Raw genomic sequence first — 18,761 nt, 5'->3', positions numbered from 1 at the left:
TATTATTATTTTAATAAAAGTTGTTTTATTTTTTAAAAGAGTAAACAGGTTTTATCGGTTCATCCGAGTTATGTGCTATGTATCTATGATATATGTGATTAAGTTTTTGTTGCTTTACGTTGAATGTGACATCCCAATTTTATGTTGAATTTTCGCACTCTGATTTTATTAAATATTCGTTGGGTAGATTTGGGGTGTTACAATTGGTATCAGAGCAGGTCGGTCTGTCCGGCCAGTGTTGTCTAATATTATTTATCCCTTTGTATGCGACAAGTGTGTGAAACACTGTCGGTACTTGTTTGTTTTCTAGTTGTTGGTTGCAGAAGTTGACTTGAAGCTAAGTGGGGGAGAAGTGGTGCTTCTCGGATCTATTCAGTTGTAAGATGTTGGTGTGCTGCAATTGGCGACAGTGCAAGTATTGTTTAAGTCGTGTTGTTTTCCGAGGTAACATGGATTTAAGATTTTAGTTGTTTGACAAGTTGGAGCGTCTTGAATGAAGAAAGGATGTTGGTAGATCTTGGAAGCAAGAGAGAGAGATGGAACTTATGTCCATCAACCTCAAATTCTGATTTTTGAAATTATGGAATAGCTGTCAGTAAAAGGGGCCTAACTTTTTACTCGTGATTCTGATTGAAACGATTCTGGACTTTTTGGAAAGCTTACGAAATTCCCTATACTTTGCATATAATATTTGTCTTTAGGAAATTTGTGAAGAGGAAGAAAAGTGCATTTTAATATTTGGGTCTGATGCTGATTTTTGGAAAATTCTACATACGGGAATTCTGGACCAGTCCCATTGCAAGGATGATAACTTTATACTCATAAACCAGATTTAAGCGATTCTTGAAGTTCTGGAATCTACACAAAATTCCCTTCATTTTGGAATATAATTATATGTTTGGGAGGTCTGTATTGAAAGTGATAAGTGTGTTTGAAGTTGGGTGATGCTTGCTGAAAAATTGGAAAAAGTTGTAGAAGTTGTTGGGAAGTTTTGAATTGTGAGTTAGGATCGGAAATGCGGGTCGGTGAGTACAATTTGGAAAAGAACACTATTAATGTTGGTAATGATGGTTTATACTTCGATATTGTTGTCGGCTGTCTATTGACAAATTGAGGACTTTATCACCCTTAATCCCTTGTTGATAGTGGACAAAAATCGTGTTGGATGGTATAGACATATCTTGCTATCTTCATGGTGAGTAAAGTGATGGATGCTATAACGAGAATCTTGTTGATAAGAGTATGTTGTGATGTTGTATAGTCGAGTATAAGCGAGGTTGAGGATGGTTGTGTCGGATAGATTTTCGAGGACGAAAATATTCAAGTGGGGAGAGTTGTAACGCCCCGAATTTAATTAATTAGTTAATTAAATTATTTAAGAATTTAATCATTAGATTTACTCGAAGTTCGTGGATCAATCGGAATTGTTGGTATTATTTTGGGAAGCGTATTTGGATTATTAAGTTAAAGTCGGATTTTATTCGGTTAGTCGGAGAATTAATAAAGTTGATTTCGTTGAAGAAATAATAGTAGAAATAATATTATTATTAATATTGAACTATTTGTATTTAATTCGAATTTTATCGACGAAGTCGGAATTATTTTATTAAGTTGGCATGGTAATTAATCGGATTAATTTGGTGAAATAAAGTGGAAGTGTTATTTTATTAATGAGCTTAAAAATAACTTTGGGTTTAATTTAAGTTGTGAAGTAAGGAGAGGGTATGTCACTTAGGCCCAGTTAAGTTATTTAAGTGATTAAATAAAATAACCTTACTATGTTGGATTTAGAATTGGAAGAAGGAAGAGCTATCATAACACAAAGAGGAATAGGGTTTGGAGGAGAGGTGAAGAAGAGAGCCATGGCGGAAGAGAAAAGCTAGAGGAAGTCCAATTTTTGCAGCAAGTTTCTGCAGTGAGACACCTTAGTAAAACGGACGTTTCTCCCAATCCAACCGTTGGATCGTCGCGGTTCTTGGACACAGCGTTCCAGACTCGTAGAAGTAACTTCTGACCGGAGCGATTTTCGTTTTGATGATTTTAAGTCCATCTGACAAAGCGATTTCCGAACAGGTTTTTGGTGCGTCTCTGCACGTTGTTAGAAAAGATTTTCGAAAAAAAAGTTGGAAGCGGAGGCATAAGCTATGGCAACTGGGAGAGTAGAGCAATCTCATATCCAAGGTAAGGGTGGGGTTCTAGCTCTACAAACGGGATTATGATGAATGATATGTGGGGGTTATGGTTGTATGATTGCCTCTTTTGTGTGTTGTGATTGTATTGTTGAATGTTGAAATTGATTGACGTCGGTGAATAAGGTCATAAAAGTTCAATCAATGGTTGTGGGAAATTAACCTAGGGTTTATAATTATTATTATTATTGAGGAATTAGTTGTAGAAAATTTCTAGATGTTGGTGGAGTATAACTATCATATTGCTATGTTCCTGTGATGGTCGAAATTGAATTGTACTGGAATCGAAGGAAGAAAATTGAGTTTAAATTTGTTAGAAGATGCTGTCAGCGCAGGTAAGCGGCAAGGTTTGGACGAGGCGCGAACTGAAGGTTTCTGTGGTGTTCGGGGCGCAAAGAGAGGTTCGCGGCGCGTGCTATACCAGTTTTAGAAATATGTTTTGATTTCTGGCTGTTGATGTTTTATGTTGGTTGTTGGGATCAAGCTTTAGTAGGATTAACTTGAGAAGAATTATAATTATTATTAGTGAAGAAATTGGTTTAAATTAATTAGAATATTAGACGGTTGGAATTGATTAATTTAATTAGTAGAATTTATAGTGATGATTCTTAGTGATGAGATATGTAGTTAATGGATTAAGTTGTATAAAGATGGAATTGGTGTAAAGAAGAAATAGCAGTAGTAATAACGATGATATATGTAGCAGGCTGAATTAGTAGCATAATTGGAATTAATAATAGAATTAACGAATAGTAGAATTGGAATTTGAATGATAAGAATTGTTGGTAGTAGATTAATTAATAAATTGAAGAATTAGTACCTAGATGTTTATAGGCTTTTTTGTAATGATTAAGTTGATGCAATTGATGCATGTTTAAGTTGTTGTTTTCGTTGCTGTTGTTCTGGTTATTGTTTTTGATACGTTGATTAAGTTGCAGGTCTTATGACCAATGTTGTTTAAGTTATTGATGATGCGTTGATTAAGTTGCAGGTCTTATGACCAAGGTTGATTAAGTTATTTGCGGTTGTTGCATTGTTGTGTTGTGACGTTGTTGTTGTTGTTATTGTTGCATGCATACATTTGCATATTACGTTGGCCTGGATTGACAAAATGTTTAAGTTGGCCTTGACGGCACCTGTTTAAGTTGGCCTTGATGGCACCTGTTTAAGTTGAAATGCCTCGATAACCTGGCATATGTTTAAGTTGGGAGTTCTACTCCAATGGTACCACATGCATTTGCACAGTTGTTGTTGTTATTACGTTGTTGTTGTTATTATGTTGTTGTTGTAATAACATTGTTGTTGTTGTTGTTGTTATTGTTATAAGTTGTTGTTGTTATACTTGGGACTGATAATTGTTATTATACTTGTTGTTGATAAATAATTATTATAACCGTTGTTGCTATTTGTTATTATAACTGTTGTTTGAATAAGTATGAAGTGGTGAAATTGTATGATCTAGTCTTAATATATTATTTATCATACGCTTGTTTATATTGTTGGATATCTCACCCCTTCTGAATGATGTTTCCCTACCATGGGAAATGGACAGGTACTCAAGATAGCGGTGGAAGTTTGAAGTGATTTTATGAAGTCTTTAGTTACTGTTAGTTCGAGTTGGGTCTTGCTCTGATACGTAACACTCGGGGGATGAACGATTGTCTTTTAATTGTTGTTATAACTATAAGTTGTTAACTTTTAAGTGGAATTTATGAAGTAATATGATGTTGGTGAAGTTGTTTTAGTTTAATAAAAATATTATGCAAAGTGAAGTTGAATAATTGATATTATTATTTTAATAAAAGTTGTTTTATTTTTTAAAAGAGTAAACAGGTTTTATCGGTTCATCCGAGTTATGTGCTATGTATCTATGATATATGTGATTAAGTTTTTGTTGCTTTACGTTGAATGTGACATCCCAATTTTATGTTGAATTTTCGCACTCTGATTTTATTAAATATTCGTTGGGTAGATTTGGGGTGTTACAAGTTTAACCAAGAAACAGAAGTTGAAGATTATGAGGAAGCTGATGAGGAAGAGATGGCAAGACACAGACCTGTGTGTTATTATGTGCTGAACAATGGGACAGTCAAAGAGTAGAACGCTTTCTTCGAAAGGCCTGATGAAGGTATGAGGAATCATTTGAAACCACTCTACATAAGAGCCAAGATTGAGAATGTTGGCATTAACAAAGTCGTAGTAGATGGGGGAGCAGTAGTGAACCTAATGCCCCAATACATGTTGAAGAGAATTGGTATGTTCGATACTGATATAAGACCACATAACATGGTTCTGTCCAACTATGAAGGCAAGATAGGGCAAACTTTAGGAGTAATTCAAGTGAATTTAACTGTGGGTTCCGTCACCAGGCCAACGATGTTCATGGTGATACCAGAAAAGGCTAATTATAATCTTTTGCTTGGAAGAGAGTGGATCCATGGAGTGGCGGCTGTGCCTTCGACGATGCATCAAAGGCTAACCATTTGGAGAGAAGACGGCATAGTAGAGAACATCGAAGGAGATCAAAGTTACTACATGGCTGAAGTCAATCAGGTCAATAAAACTAGTTTTGACAGGAATTTGGCGAACATAGGACCTTGCCATGCTACTGAAGATATATACACTCCAAACAGAAATGCTTTATACTATTTGTCTTTCTATCCTAATGGATTCCAATGGAATAGAGAGATAATGGACGGTCCAGAAGATACCTCACCGGTGGAGCATTTACCAACAATACGGTCAACAGGCTGGGATGACGACGTTGGTCATGTCTGAAGCATCTTTTTTCGAAAATATTTCGGCTTACATAGCCGAGAACAAAAGAAACACGGCTCTCGAAGCCGAGTTATCACACATGACAGTCAGTACGGTTCAAAGAGAAGCAGAAACGAGGGATTCTGGAAAACATCCTACCCCCCAGTTCCTCGAAGATCCAGTTCAAGCCAAAGAAATCTCAGGAGAGGAGATGAGTCAAAGGCTGGATGCAATCTACAAAGAAGAACCTTTGGGATTCGAGAAAGACCCAATGGGGGCGAATATCAAAATGTTAGCCCAAGACCCACTCGAAGAAGTAAATCTCGGAGATGGAGATCAGAAGAGGGTAACATACATCAGTGCGAAACTGGCGCCAACGCTGAAGTCAAAATTCATCACGTTGTTGAAGGAGAACAAAGATTGCTTCGCATGGGATTACAACGAGATGCCTGGTTTAGGGCGGGATTTGGTCGAATTAAAGCTGCCCATAAAGGAAGGGAAAAAGCCCATCAAGCAAACTCCTAGGAGGTTCGCACCAGAAATTCATTCGAAGATCAAAGCAGAGGTCGAAAGACTTCTACGATGTAAGTTCATCAGAACCACGAGGTATGTCGAATGGATTGCTAATATTGTGCCGGTTATTAAAAAGAACGGTTCGTTAAGAGTATGCATAGATTTTCGCGATCTTAGTGCAGCAACGCCTAAGGATGAATATCCCATGCCTGTGGCAGAAATGTAAGTAGATTCAGCCGCAGGTTTCGAATATCTGAGTATGTTGGATGAATATTCTGGGTATAACCAAATCTTCATTGCAGAAGAGGATGTGTCTAAAACAGCTTTTCGTTGCCCAGGGGCCATAGGCACCTACGAATGGATTGTAATGCCTTTTGGTCTAAAAAATGCTGGGGCAACTTATCAAAGAGTAATGAATTCTATATTTCATGATTTTATAGAAACTTTCATGCAAGTATACATAGATGACATTGTGGTGAAATCTGTTTCGGATAACAGCCATCTGGACCATCTGAGCCAATCGTTCGAGAGAATGAGAAAACATGGCTTGAAGATGAACCCCCTTAAATGTGCTTTCTTTGTGCAGGCTGGAGATTTCCTGGGCTTCGTGGTCCACAAAAGGGAATAGAAATTAATCAAAATAAAACAAAGGCTATTATGGAAACGAAGCCTCCATCCACGAAGAAAGAATTACAGTCTTTACTGGGAAAGGTAAACTTCTTGAGAAGATTCATCTCTAACTTGAGTGGGTGCACGCAACCTTTTCTCCCTTACTTCGACTAAAGCAAGGAAAGTTCGAACGGCGTGCCGAACATCAAGAAGCTTTCAAGAAGATAAAGCAATACTTGATGCATCCACCAATTTTATCTCCCCCAAATGGGAAGAAACACATGCGCCTGTATATTTCAGCATCAGATAATACAATAGGTAGCATGTTAGCTCAAGAAGATGATAATGGCATCGAAAGAGCCATTTATTACATAAGTAGAGTACTCAATGATGTAGAGACTAGGTATAGTGCAATAAAAAAACTCTGCCTTTGTCTATATTTCTCTTGTATCAAACTAAAGTATTATATAAAGCTAGTTGATGTTTATGTTTCGTCTCATTGTGATGTGATTAAACACATGCTATCAAAGCCTATATTGCATAGTCGAATTGGCAAATGGGCGTTGGCCCTTACTGAGTACTCTTTGATATTTCAACCCCTTAAAGCAATGAAAGGTCAGATCGTATCGGATTTCATTGTTGACCATGCAGTGGTTGAAAACCCTCAACAATACGTAGAATTGAAGCCTTGGAAGCTATACTTCGATGGTTCAACCCATAAAGAAGGAACTGGCGTTGGAATACTAATAATTTCTTCCGATGGAATTCCAACAAAGCTCAAGTACAAAATTGAAGGTCCCTTATGTTCCAACAACGAAGCTGAATACGAAGCACTGATTGTTGGACTTGAAGCTTTGTTAGAATTGGGGGCAACTAGAGTCAAAATTAAAGGAGACTCTGAACTAGTGATTAAGCAGTTGACGAAAGAATACAAGTGTATCAAAGAAAATTTGATCATGTATTTTGTCATAGAAAATAGGCTGCTCAAAAAATTCGAGTACGTGGATTTAAATCACGTTTCAAGGTTGAAAAATCAAGAAGCGAATGATTTGGCACAGTTAGCTTCTTGATACAGGGTATCAAAAGAAAAACTATAAGAGCTGATCGAAGTAAGAGGCAAGGAAATGGCTACCAGGCTCTCCCCAAGTGACTTGGAGAACTCACAATTAGGTTTTGCCAACAAACAAGAGTTTGAAGTTTTGAATATAGACTCTTTAGCAGACATAGATTGGAGAAGTCCAATTGTGAACTATTTAAAAGATCCTTCGACAGACACGGATAGAAAGGTAAAATATCGAGCTTTATCATACTTTTTAATGGGAAATGAATTGTTTAAGAAAACTCCCGAAGGAGTTTTATTAAAGTGTCGGGCGAAGCAGAAGCATATTTGGCTCTCTCAAATGTACATAGCGGAGCATGTGGTGCGCACCAGGCGGGGCACAAAATGAAATGGCTTTTGTTTCGATACAAAATGTATTGGCCTTCAATGTTGAAAGATTGCATAGAATTTGCAAAGGGTTGTCAGGAATGTCAAGAACATGCAGGTATTCAACATGCTCCTGCAAACGAGTTAAGTTCAATAATAAAACCATGGCCTTTTAGAGGTTTGGCATTAGACTTAATTGGAGAAATTCACCCCAAGTCTTCTAGAGGTCAAAGATATATTTTGGTAGGAATAGACTACTTCACAAAATGGGTCGAAGCGATACCACTTGCGAATAAGGATCAGGAGGCTATGATTGAGTTTATTCAAAAACACATCATATACAGGTTCGGAATCCCAGAAAGTATAACCACAGACCAAGGATCAGTGTTCACTGGGCGAAAGATGCAAGATTTCGCCAAAGATATGGGGTTCAAGTTGTTTACCTCTACACCTTACTATGCTCAGGCAAATGGACAAGTCGAAGCAGCAAATAAGATAATAGTTGGTCTTATAAAGAAACATGTAGGGAAAAAAGCCAAGAATTGGCATAAAACTTTGGACCAAGCGCTTTGGGCTTGTCGAACATCGCCAAAAGAAGCTACAAACACAACACCTTTCCAATTGACGTTTGAACACGACGCAGTGCTTCCAGTCGAGATATACTTGCAATCAGTCAGGATCCAAAGGCAAGCAGAAATTCCTCCAAACACTTACTGGGAATTGATGATGAATGAATTAGTAGATTTGGACGAAGACAGACTTCGAGCATTGGAAATGATAAAAAGACAAAAAGAAAGAGTGTCTAGAGCATACAATAAAAAGGTGAAAGGTAAAACGTTTATCAGTAATGACTTAGTTTGGAAAGCTATTTTACCTATAGATCGAAAGAATCAGGCGTTAGGTAAATGGTCCCCACATTGGGAAGGCCCTTTTCGAATCTTGAAAGTGTTCTCAAACAACGCTTATGAGATAGAAGAATTGGCAGAAGATCGTAGGATTTTAAGGGTAAATGGAAAGTATCTGAAAAGATACAAACCAAGCATGCACGAAGTTAAGATTGCAAAAACCTAGATATTCAAAGGATGCTACGTAGGCCAAAATGGTTAAACAAGCACCAAAATGGCCTTATGTTCAAAAGTGTTATGTGGTAAGTAAAATAAACACAGACAAAGCAGTATCGAAATGCATTTCATTAAAATTGGAATACATTACATTTTTGGAAAAGATTATGTTTCCATTAACAACAGGACTACAAATGAAAAGAAATATACTAGAGGTTAACAAAAAAAAAGCATCCAAAATAAAACCACGACCTATAACGCCTTTATTTAAGCCTCAAACAAAGCACCCTCTAGTTAATCCTTTGATCTAAGCCTTCCAAGGATAGTAGGGGCAAGCTTTCTGCTTCGAACATGTCTAGAGACCCCGAATTGCGCATTCTTCTCACTATGCCCTTTTTGAGGAACATATAGGACAAGAATCTTCCATAAGGAAGACACGTGACCACACCTTGGCGAGAAGCAGCCATGGAAACAACTTCGACAAGCCCTTTGAAGATTAGCAACGGAAAGTTTATCTTCATTCCCCGGAGGGCACAGAGTATAAACTCTAGATCCTCCATCATGATGCTGTCTAGGTTATGGCTTCGTGGGCGGAAGTTGCCCACCAAAAGCTGGTGCCAAATCTTGATGACTTTATTACTAAAAGGGTCCTTTTCCATGAGGGTCTTCAACATACGATAGGTGGTCATGTTGATGGTGTTGTCATCAAAAGCTTCTCCAAAATTTTCGCATCTCAGCAAGTCAGAGATGGTGGATGGAGTGATGGTAATGTGAGCCCTTCGAACCTCAGATACGATAGTGGTCCTCCCTTCCGGATCTATGCGCAGAGACGCAAACATCCAGAAATCTGCTAACATATTGGGATAAACAGATCCCTCCAGGATTTCAGGATAGAACTGAAGATGTTGGTTAGCAAAGAGTGTGTTGAAGCTGATATGGTTTTCATCAAACTCCTCCTCAGAAAGTTTGAACTCTTTCTTGATACAAGCTCTGATGGTATTGTAGGTTAAGGGTTGCGCCATTTGAGAAAGAAAAAGATTTTGTTAAACTCTGTGTTTGAGAGGATGCAAGAGGAAGAGAGCAAAATATTGATAAGAGTTTAGTGAAAGTGTGAAGAAAGGAGTAGAACGCTAACGCCTTATATAGACTATGTTGGCAGAAGGAACGGTTTATGTCTTTATTATAGATTGGACTGCGTTTGGTATCCCCAAGAGAAGTTATGGCCTCCGCCGTTTCCCGCCTTGGAAGTTGAAAAGTAATCATGATTGAAAACTGATGCACGCACATCTCAAATAGACGTTTTGAAAAAGGTGATGTCATCATTTAATGATGGTTATGGCTAAGAGAAGTGGAAACGTCAAGTCTAGGTTCAAGGGGCTGCGAAGGGTAATCATGTAACGTGGTAACATTTATTAAAATCACAGTGACAAATAAAAATATATTTTGGCAAATTTTAAGAATTTCTAAAATACTACTCATGACAACTGCAAAATTAGATGTGCGAAAGATAAAATTGCAAATAGATTTTGGAGGAAGTTCGATTACAAAATAAACTAAGTACGGAATACAAGAAGAGTAATCTAAGGTCCAAAGTGGCTAATTAAAATCTTTGGGAAGATTATCTTTTATCTTCGAGTACTGGATCTCCCATAAGGACATATGACGTTCGATCAATGCCTGTTGTCTTTTCAGTTCTTCGATCTCTGGCATCAGCTTCTGTGCCGTCTCGAAGTGTCGAATCCCCGACTGCGCCACTTCAGTTAATTCATCTTGATTGGCTTTTTGGATTTCTACCTGACGAGATTGGGCATCCTTTATCTTCCCTTTGAGTTGCTCAATTTCTTGTTTCCAGGCTTTGATATTCGCCTCACACTCTTCATATTATCGCTGGTTCTTCGAACGCTCGAGCTTAAGGGTGTCAGCCTTCTTCGTTGCATTGTTAGCAGCTTCCCACGAAGAACTGTGAGAAGTCATTTTTGCTGTGAGTTGTCCGTCAATATCCCGTTTTCGAAGGAGATTAGATTGGAGTTGTTCAATCAAAGAACTCAATAAAACAATTACTTCTGAGACTTCCACTAGAACAAGAAGTAAGTCCACTTTCTTCAGAAGGTTGTTTAGACCATAATATTTGGTGGAATCCTTGCTGAGAGCTTCGACGAGGTTGGTTTCAAACAACCTCTCCCTTATCTGATGAAGGAGTTTAGGAATATCATCCTTGTCACCAGCACCTGCCAAGACATTCGAAGGAGTTCCATGGGGCGAAGCGCTATCAATACTCATCATGGTCTTGAGGAAGCTCACAGGATTAGTTTTCTTGAGTTGCTCTAGTTCTGAGGGAGAAAGCATCGCAGGGGCTTGCTTCGAAGTAGTCACAGGAGTGACTGTAGTCCCAAGGTTCGAAGTTTCATTAGAACCAGGTGTAGGCAGTTTGGAAGTTTCTTCTGCAGCATCTTGTTCAGATATAGTGTCTTCGCTGCCAGTTGGTTGTCCAGCTGCGTTACCACTATTCGAACATTGCGGGTTCTCCTCCATAGTTTCATCTTGATGAATGGATGGAGACTCATCATTTGAATGGCTTTCTTCAACAGACGCAGTCGGAATGATGGTTGCAAGAGGTTGAGTGTCTTCGAGAACGGGAGAAAGCACATGAGATTTGTGTTGAGAAACACCTGCGATGGACAGTTAGAATCGACCAAAACGGAGAAAAGTGTAACACCCATATATTTTAATTTTTAATTTAAATAGAAATTTAATTTATAATTAGAATTATTGGTGTTTGTGGGATTTAATTGGAAGAAAGATGGTTTGTAGTATTGGGCCAAGTGTGGTATTAGTAAAGAGAGGGTGCTATGTTAGTAAAGCCCTTTACTAATTAAAATGTTATTTTTCATAAAAATAAGAAAAATTGGGGAGAAAGGAAAAAGGAACGTGAAAAGCAGAGCAGAGGAGATGAGGGATTGGGAAGCTGGTACGTGAAGAGGAGCAATGGAGGGAGAGACCAATCAAGAATCTTTGGCTAAGGTAAGGGGGGACTCTCCGGTTATCATCTATTATCGTATTCTTGGATAATAATATTGATTAGGGATGTTGTTGAGTCAATTGGATTATATGTCGGGTTTAGGGAGGTTATGAATTGATGAAAATTGCATGTATTATTGATTGATTATGTGTTGTTTTGATGTGTGATGATGAATAATGATGCAATTGATGATTAACTGCCTGTATATGATGTTTAGAGTCAGTTTTAGACTTAGATTGGGTGAGATCGCAGGGTCTGACGCAGACCTGAAAGTCTGTGAAATCGCCAGTTCGCGCCGCGTCATAGTGTTGGCGCCGCGAAGGCGTACTTGTTTTCTCGCATCGCGCCGCGTGCATAGGTTGGCGCCGCGAACGTGTTTTGTGTGCTTCAGGTCGCGCCGCGAACTTTGGTTGCGCCGCGTGCTGTAGCGATAACTGTTTTCTTGTAAAAAGTTAAAGATGTGTAACTTTCAAACCGTAAGTCCGTTTTAGACGCCGTTTTGGACGTTGTTCCTTAAATTGAACGCTCTACCACATGAAATGAGTAAAACAATAATAACTTGATTTTATTTTAAAAAGTATCATTTTCTTCAAATGTGGTTTATTCTGGTTTTGCATAGCTGATGAGGTGCAATGGTTGTTGTGTGCATAATTGAATATGTGCAATGATGTATGTTGTGATAATGTGGTTGCTCCTGTTAATTGTGCAAATGAGTGTTGTTCATGGTAAATATGGTTATCATGTGTTTTGAGGAATGATGAGGTAAATACTCTGTCGTTGATGAGTTGCTTTGTTGTACTTGGTACACGATTGTGAGGGGTGTTATTGTTGTTGCACTGTATGATGAATGATTTACCTGTTATGATGTTGTGGTTATAATTGGTGTTTGTTATACATATATGGTTGATGTGAAATATGTATTTTATTATGGTTGAGAAATGGCATAACTGTGTATGGCTATTGATTATTGTGGTGGTTGATGATTATGACATTTGGTTGATTTATGTGGGTGATAAGCATGTTATGGTTGATACATGCATTCATAATCATTATGTGGCTGATCCTTGACGATGGTGGATCAGTGGTAGCTAATTCCCATTGTGTGGAATTAGTGAGTGGGTGTTGCCGTATCCTTGACGATGGTGGATCGGTGAGTTGGGTTATCCCAAATTTTGGTACCACATGCATATAGTTGCATTTGCATTAGGTTACTTGTGTTATTATAACATGAATGGAAGATTGTCCAATGTTATAATATGTGATGATTGTGTAATGGTTATGATTTGTTTGGATGAATTATGGTGTTGCCTCTTGGTAATGTATTCTATTTGTGTTGTGTGTTGATGAGTACTTCCTGACAATCTGAATATAACGAAATTGGATGAATAATGTGACTATGATGTGTTATTGTTTATGATTCGATAACATTTGTTAATTGTGAATGAGACTCACCCTTACTTTGATGATTTCAGATTGGCGAGTAGCGGCTTTTGGCTCGGTGAGGATTAGCTCATGAGTCAGTTTATTTGGTATAGCGTCGGTGTCATGCTCTGATATTGTAACACTGGGGGAACGTTAGTTTAGAGTTTATGATGATACTCTATTTTGTTGTTATTGGAGTAATTTTTTGAGATATTGCATAGATGATGTTATGCTTATCTGTTGATTATTGTTCCGCTGTATAGAAACATGATTTTGTTAAATGGATGATTTTCCCCTAAGTGAAGCATGACAATTGATTTATGATAATTTGTTTTAAATTGAATTGTGGCACCCTTGTTTTCATGTTTTACTCTGAATTATTTTATTAATTTCCGCGGGGTTTAGAAGGGTGTTACAATAGTGGTATCAGAGCAGGTCGGTCCGTCCGGCCAATTGTTGAGTCAGTTGAGTTGCGCGACAGTTGTATATTGTCGGCATTTTATTCCTTGGTACGCGACATGTGAGTGAATCACTGTCGGTACTTGGTTGTTTGTTGTAGGTGTTGGATCGAAACAAGTGGGGGAGAAGCTTCGCTTCTCGGTTATGTTTCAGTTGTAAGAAGATTGATTCAGTAGGCTGTTGTTGGCAACAGTGCGAGCGTTGTCGGAGTTTGTTGTTTTCCGAATTGAAGGTGGCTTGGAATTAAGACTTCACTGGGAATTGATTTGGAACATCTTGAAGGAAGATGATTAGAGGTAATTGACAGTTATTGTAAGAGAAGGAAATTGGAAAGTTGCAATGTGTCAGCTCTGCTGGTGTGCTGCGAAGCTGTCAGTTGAGTAGCCTTACGACTCAGAAGAGGTTCAGCTGCAAGTTTGCGAAGAGGATTGATGTAGTAATGTTCTAGAAATTGCGCTTCGGCGATGGGAAGTGTTGCTCAAGTTATAATGATGTTTGGAATTAAAGAGATATGATAAGGGGCTGTTTGGAATGTGATAGAGTTGAAGAGAATGAGTTTTGGAGAGAGATTTTCGTAAGCAAAACGCAGGAAAATTGCTTAATAGCTGCGGAACTTCGAAAATTCATAACTGGAGTTCTGGACATCCGAATTGAGTTCCGTTTGAAGCGTCGGAAAGCTAACGAGATGAACTTTGTTATAAAAATGGTTGCAGCAGCTGTAACATAATTAATTGTGACAGGATGACGTTGGAAGGAGGCGAAGTTACGGTTACTCTTGTTCTTATAACTAGACTTGTTTATTGGTACTGCACGGGATGTCAGTCTCAGTGTTGAATGGATCGAAGGAATACTTGGAAGGTTTTTTGAGAAGTAATTTTAAGAATTGAATTTACCAATTGAGGAGTTTTGGATATATCGTATAGAGTGTCGCTGCATGATGTCAGTGTTGCATTTTCGGGCAATGATTGGAAAATTCATATCTTGGGTTCCGAGTGTCGGATTAATGTGCCGTTTGAACCTACGAGGAGGAGAGATTGTGTTCTAATTTATGGAAGAGTTATAAATACGGTAGAGTGACCCTATGAGGAGAGGTTCTGAAGTCGGTTATGGAAGCGTGAAACTTGTTGAATAAGAATGCCTACTACCGCGATTGTTTGAAACGACGTGGAGTAGAACATGTTGTTGAGGAATAAGTTGATGAGATGTTCGGTCACAAAGATGATTTGAATACCGATGGATTTTAGTGAATGAGTAAATTAGTAGTAAAGATGGGACAAACTTTAGAACCCTTGGAATCGTATTTGTGATGGCAAGGTAACGATAAGTATAAAAGAAGAATTGTAGGGAATTTCTAACATTTGTTGACGTGAGGAAGACTTTGTTGAGATTCCGAGTGGGATGATATTTGGACGTGAAGGATGTAATAGAATTTGGATTAAAACCACGAGTTGTGAATGTTGTGCTATTGTGCTGCGTAGGAAGTCTTTAAATATGTCGGTGCTAAGGATGAATGAGTTGGATTTAATTGGACAATTTAGAGACTTGAGTTGGTATGTGAAGGTGATCCTAATAGTGTTAGATTGAGTATGCTAGAAGATGACTAGTGGTATTCTTAACGAGATTAGAGAAGGTCAGAAAGATGATGTTGAGTTGATCGATAGGTTGACTTTGAATTACCAAGGTAAAGGCGGTGAATTCAGAATCGACGGGAATAATATAATGAGGTTGAGTGATTGGATTTGTGTAACTGATGTTTTGAGCTTCGGAAGAATATTCTAGAAGAAGGACACCGTAGTGGATTATTGAACTTTGACGATGTGAATGAGTTTGGGTGCAAACTCGGAAATGGACACTATTATGTAGTAACGACGGTTTATGCTTAAATATGATTTTCAACTAATATTGACAAATTTAGGACTTGATCACCCTAAATCTCTTGTTGATAGTAGATGGAATCATATAGAAGAGATAAGCTTGTTTTGTTACCTTAATGGTTTAAGATGTGATGAATACTAAGCCGTGAGAATAATCACTCACTATGTTGTGTGAACTTATGATGAAGTGAATATGAAAGAGTGCAACATGGTGGATGATGACTTAAGACGGGTAATCAGAGTCGCGCAGCGAAAGTGTGATGTGGAGTAGTGTTATGAGTACTACTCGCGGGAAGTAAGGAATTAATATGTCGGAAGCCTACATAGAGAATATGTATTGATCTATATGTTGGATTTAGAATCCAGTGGATGTAAGGATGTCGTTTCGAAGGATTATAACTCTTTTGAATAATTGTCGAGATGATGAAAATGTTATTACGGTTGTACGTAGTTAACGAGTATGTATTCGGCGAAATTAAAACGAAGAGTTGATACTATATGATGCTGTAATAATTTTGTGTTGTTATTAAGGTGATATTGTAAATTCCAAATATAATGAGTAATTACACTCTATGAAGGACAAAGTGGATTTAATTCTTAAAGAAGAGTGGGATTCGGTTTGAACTAGTATGTAAGCAATGGTATATCGAGGCTGATGAGTGTGATTATAACTACTTGTGCGTACTCGTTCCGATGGCCGGAATGTGTAATAGATGTAGTAACGCAGGAATTTGTTTTTGAGTGCGAGTAAGTATTACTGAGTGGTAAAATGGTACCATGAATGATGATGGATGATTCTTGGACGAATGAGTAAAGAGAGTCGGAATCGGGTGAAACTCAGAAATCTATTTGGTATAGATGATTGTAATCAGTAATCAGAGTAGTGCGGAAAAACGGAATGTAACGTGTTGGATAATTACTGGTGTGACTTAAGAGGAGTCAGATAATTGGAATTCAATGGTATAGGAATATGAGTATTGAGTTTCTTGAAGGAAGCGGTTGGTGAAAAGTGTGAGTATTATTTTATCGCTCAGATGGAAAAGTATGTCTAAGGTTGGTATGTTTGGTAGATGGTATGCATTACTGCAGTGTTGATCAGTGTGATCATACTATAGATTGTGTAATTGTATTGCTCGGCGGTTGAGCGTAATTGTATAGGTTGTACCTCAATGTTCTGTTGTTGTTAACCTTTTGGAGCTATAGCGAGCAGTATACTTTTGGATAGTCAAACGCGACGTAAGAGCTACGATTGAATGGGTGAGATGCGCTTCCTGTTGGTTATGTCAGATGGATTTTGAGGATTGACCGATGGTAATGTTAATTGGGAGCTGGAGAGTCAGGTGGAGGACTCTTATACGAGCTGGTTACTTGAGGTATGTTTTCGAGGACGAAAACTCTTTTAGTGGGGGAGAGTTGTAACACCCATATATTTTAATTTTTAATTTAAATAGAAATTTAATTTATAATTAGAATTATTGGTGTTTGTGGGATTTAATTGGAAGAAAGATGGTTTGTAGTATTGGGCCAAGTGTGGTATTAGTAAAGAGAGGGTGCTATGTTAGTAAAGCCCTTTACTAATTAAAATGTTATTTTTCATAAAAATAAGAAAAATTGGGGAGAAAGGAAAAAGGAACGTGAAAAGCAGAGCAGAGGAGATGAGGGATTGGGAAGCTGGTACGTGAAGAGGAGCAATGGAGGGAGAGACCAATCAAGAATCTTTGGCTAAGGTAAGGGGGGACTCTCCGGTTATCATCTATTATCGTATTCTTGGATAATAATATTGATTAGGGATGTTGTTGAGTCAATTGGATTATATGTCGGGTTTAGGGAGGTTATGAATTGATGAAAATTGCATGTATTATTGATTGATTATGTGTTGTTTTGATGTGTGATGATGAATAATGATGCAATTGATGATTAACTGCCTGTATATGATGTTTAGAGTCAGTTTTAGACTTAGATTGGGTGAGATCGCAGGGTCTGACGCAGACCTGAAAGTCTGTGAAATCGCCAGTTCGCGCCGCGTCATAGTGTTGGCGCCGCGAAGGCGTACTTGTTTTCTCGCATCGCGCCGCGTGCATAGGTTGGCGCCGCGAATGTGTTTTGTGTGCTTCAGGTCGCGCCGCGAACTTTGGTTGCGCCGCGTGCTGTAGCGATAACTGTTTTCTTGTAAAAAGTTAAAGATGTGTAACTTTCAAACCGTAAGTCTGTTTTAGACGCCGTTTTGGACGTTGTTCCTTAAATTGAACGCTCTACCACATGAAATGAGTAAAACAATAATAACTTGATTTTATTTTAAAAAGTATCATTTTCTTCAAATGTGGTTTATTCTGGTTTTGCATAGCTGATGAGGTGCAATGGTTGTTGTGTGCATAATTGAATATGTGCAATGATGTATGTTGTGATAATGTGGTTGCTCCTGTTAATTGTGCAAATGAGTGTTGTTCATGGTAAATATGGTTATCATGTGTTTTGAGGAATGATGAGGTAAATACTCTGTCGTTGATGAGTTGCTTTGTTGTACTTGGTACACGATTGTGAGGGGTGTTATTGTTGTTGCACTGTATGATGAATGATTTACCTGTTATGATGTTGTGGTTATAATTGGTGTTTGTTATACATATATGGTTGATGTGAAATATGTATTTTATTATGGTTGAGAAATGGCATAACTGTGTATGGCTATTGATTATTGTGGTGGTTGATGATTATGACATTTGGTTGATTTATGTGGGTGATAAGCATGTTATGGTTGATACATGCATTCATAATCATTATGTGGCTGATCCTTGACGATGGTGGATCAGTGGTAGCTAATTCCCATTGTGTGGAATTAGTGAGTGGGTGTTGCCGTATCCTTGACGATGGTGGATCGGTGAGTTGGGTTATCCCAAATTTTGGTACCACATGCATATAGTTGCATTTGCATTAGGTTACTTGTGTTATTATAACATGAATGGAAGATTGTCCAATGTTATAATATGTGATGATTGTGTAATGGTTATGATTTGTTTGGATGAATTATGGTGTTGCCTCTTGGTAATGTATTCTATTTGTGTTGTGTGTTGATGAGTACTTCCTGACAATCTGAATATAACGAAATTGGATGAATAATGTGACTATGATGTGTTATTGTTTATGATTCGATAACATTTGTTAATTGTGAATGAGACTCACCCTTACTTTGATGATTTCAGATTGGCGAGTAGCGGCTTTTGGCTCGGTGAGGATTAGCTCATGAGTCAGTTTATTTGGTATAGCGTCGGTGTCATGCTCTGATATTGTAACACTGGGGGAACGTTAGTTTAGAGTTTATGATGATACTCTATTTTGTTGTTATTGGAGTAATTTTTTGAGATATTGCATAGATGATGTTATGCTTATCTGTTGATTATTGTTCCGCTGTATAGAAACATGATTTTGTTAAATGGA

The sequence above is a fragment of the Vicia villosa genome, unplaced genomic scaffold (assembly GCF_029867415.1).
Source record: "Vicia villosa cultivar HV-30 ecotype Madison, WI unplaced genomic scaffold, Vvil1.0 ctg.000159F_1_1_3, whole genome shotgun sequence".
NCBI classification, from domain to species: domain Eukaryota; kingdom Viridiplantae; phylum Streptophyta; class Magnoliopsida; order Fabales; family Fabaceae; genus Vicia; species Vicia villosa.
This window is presented reverse-complemented; position numbering follows the sequence as displayed.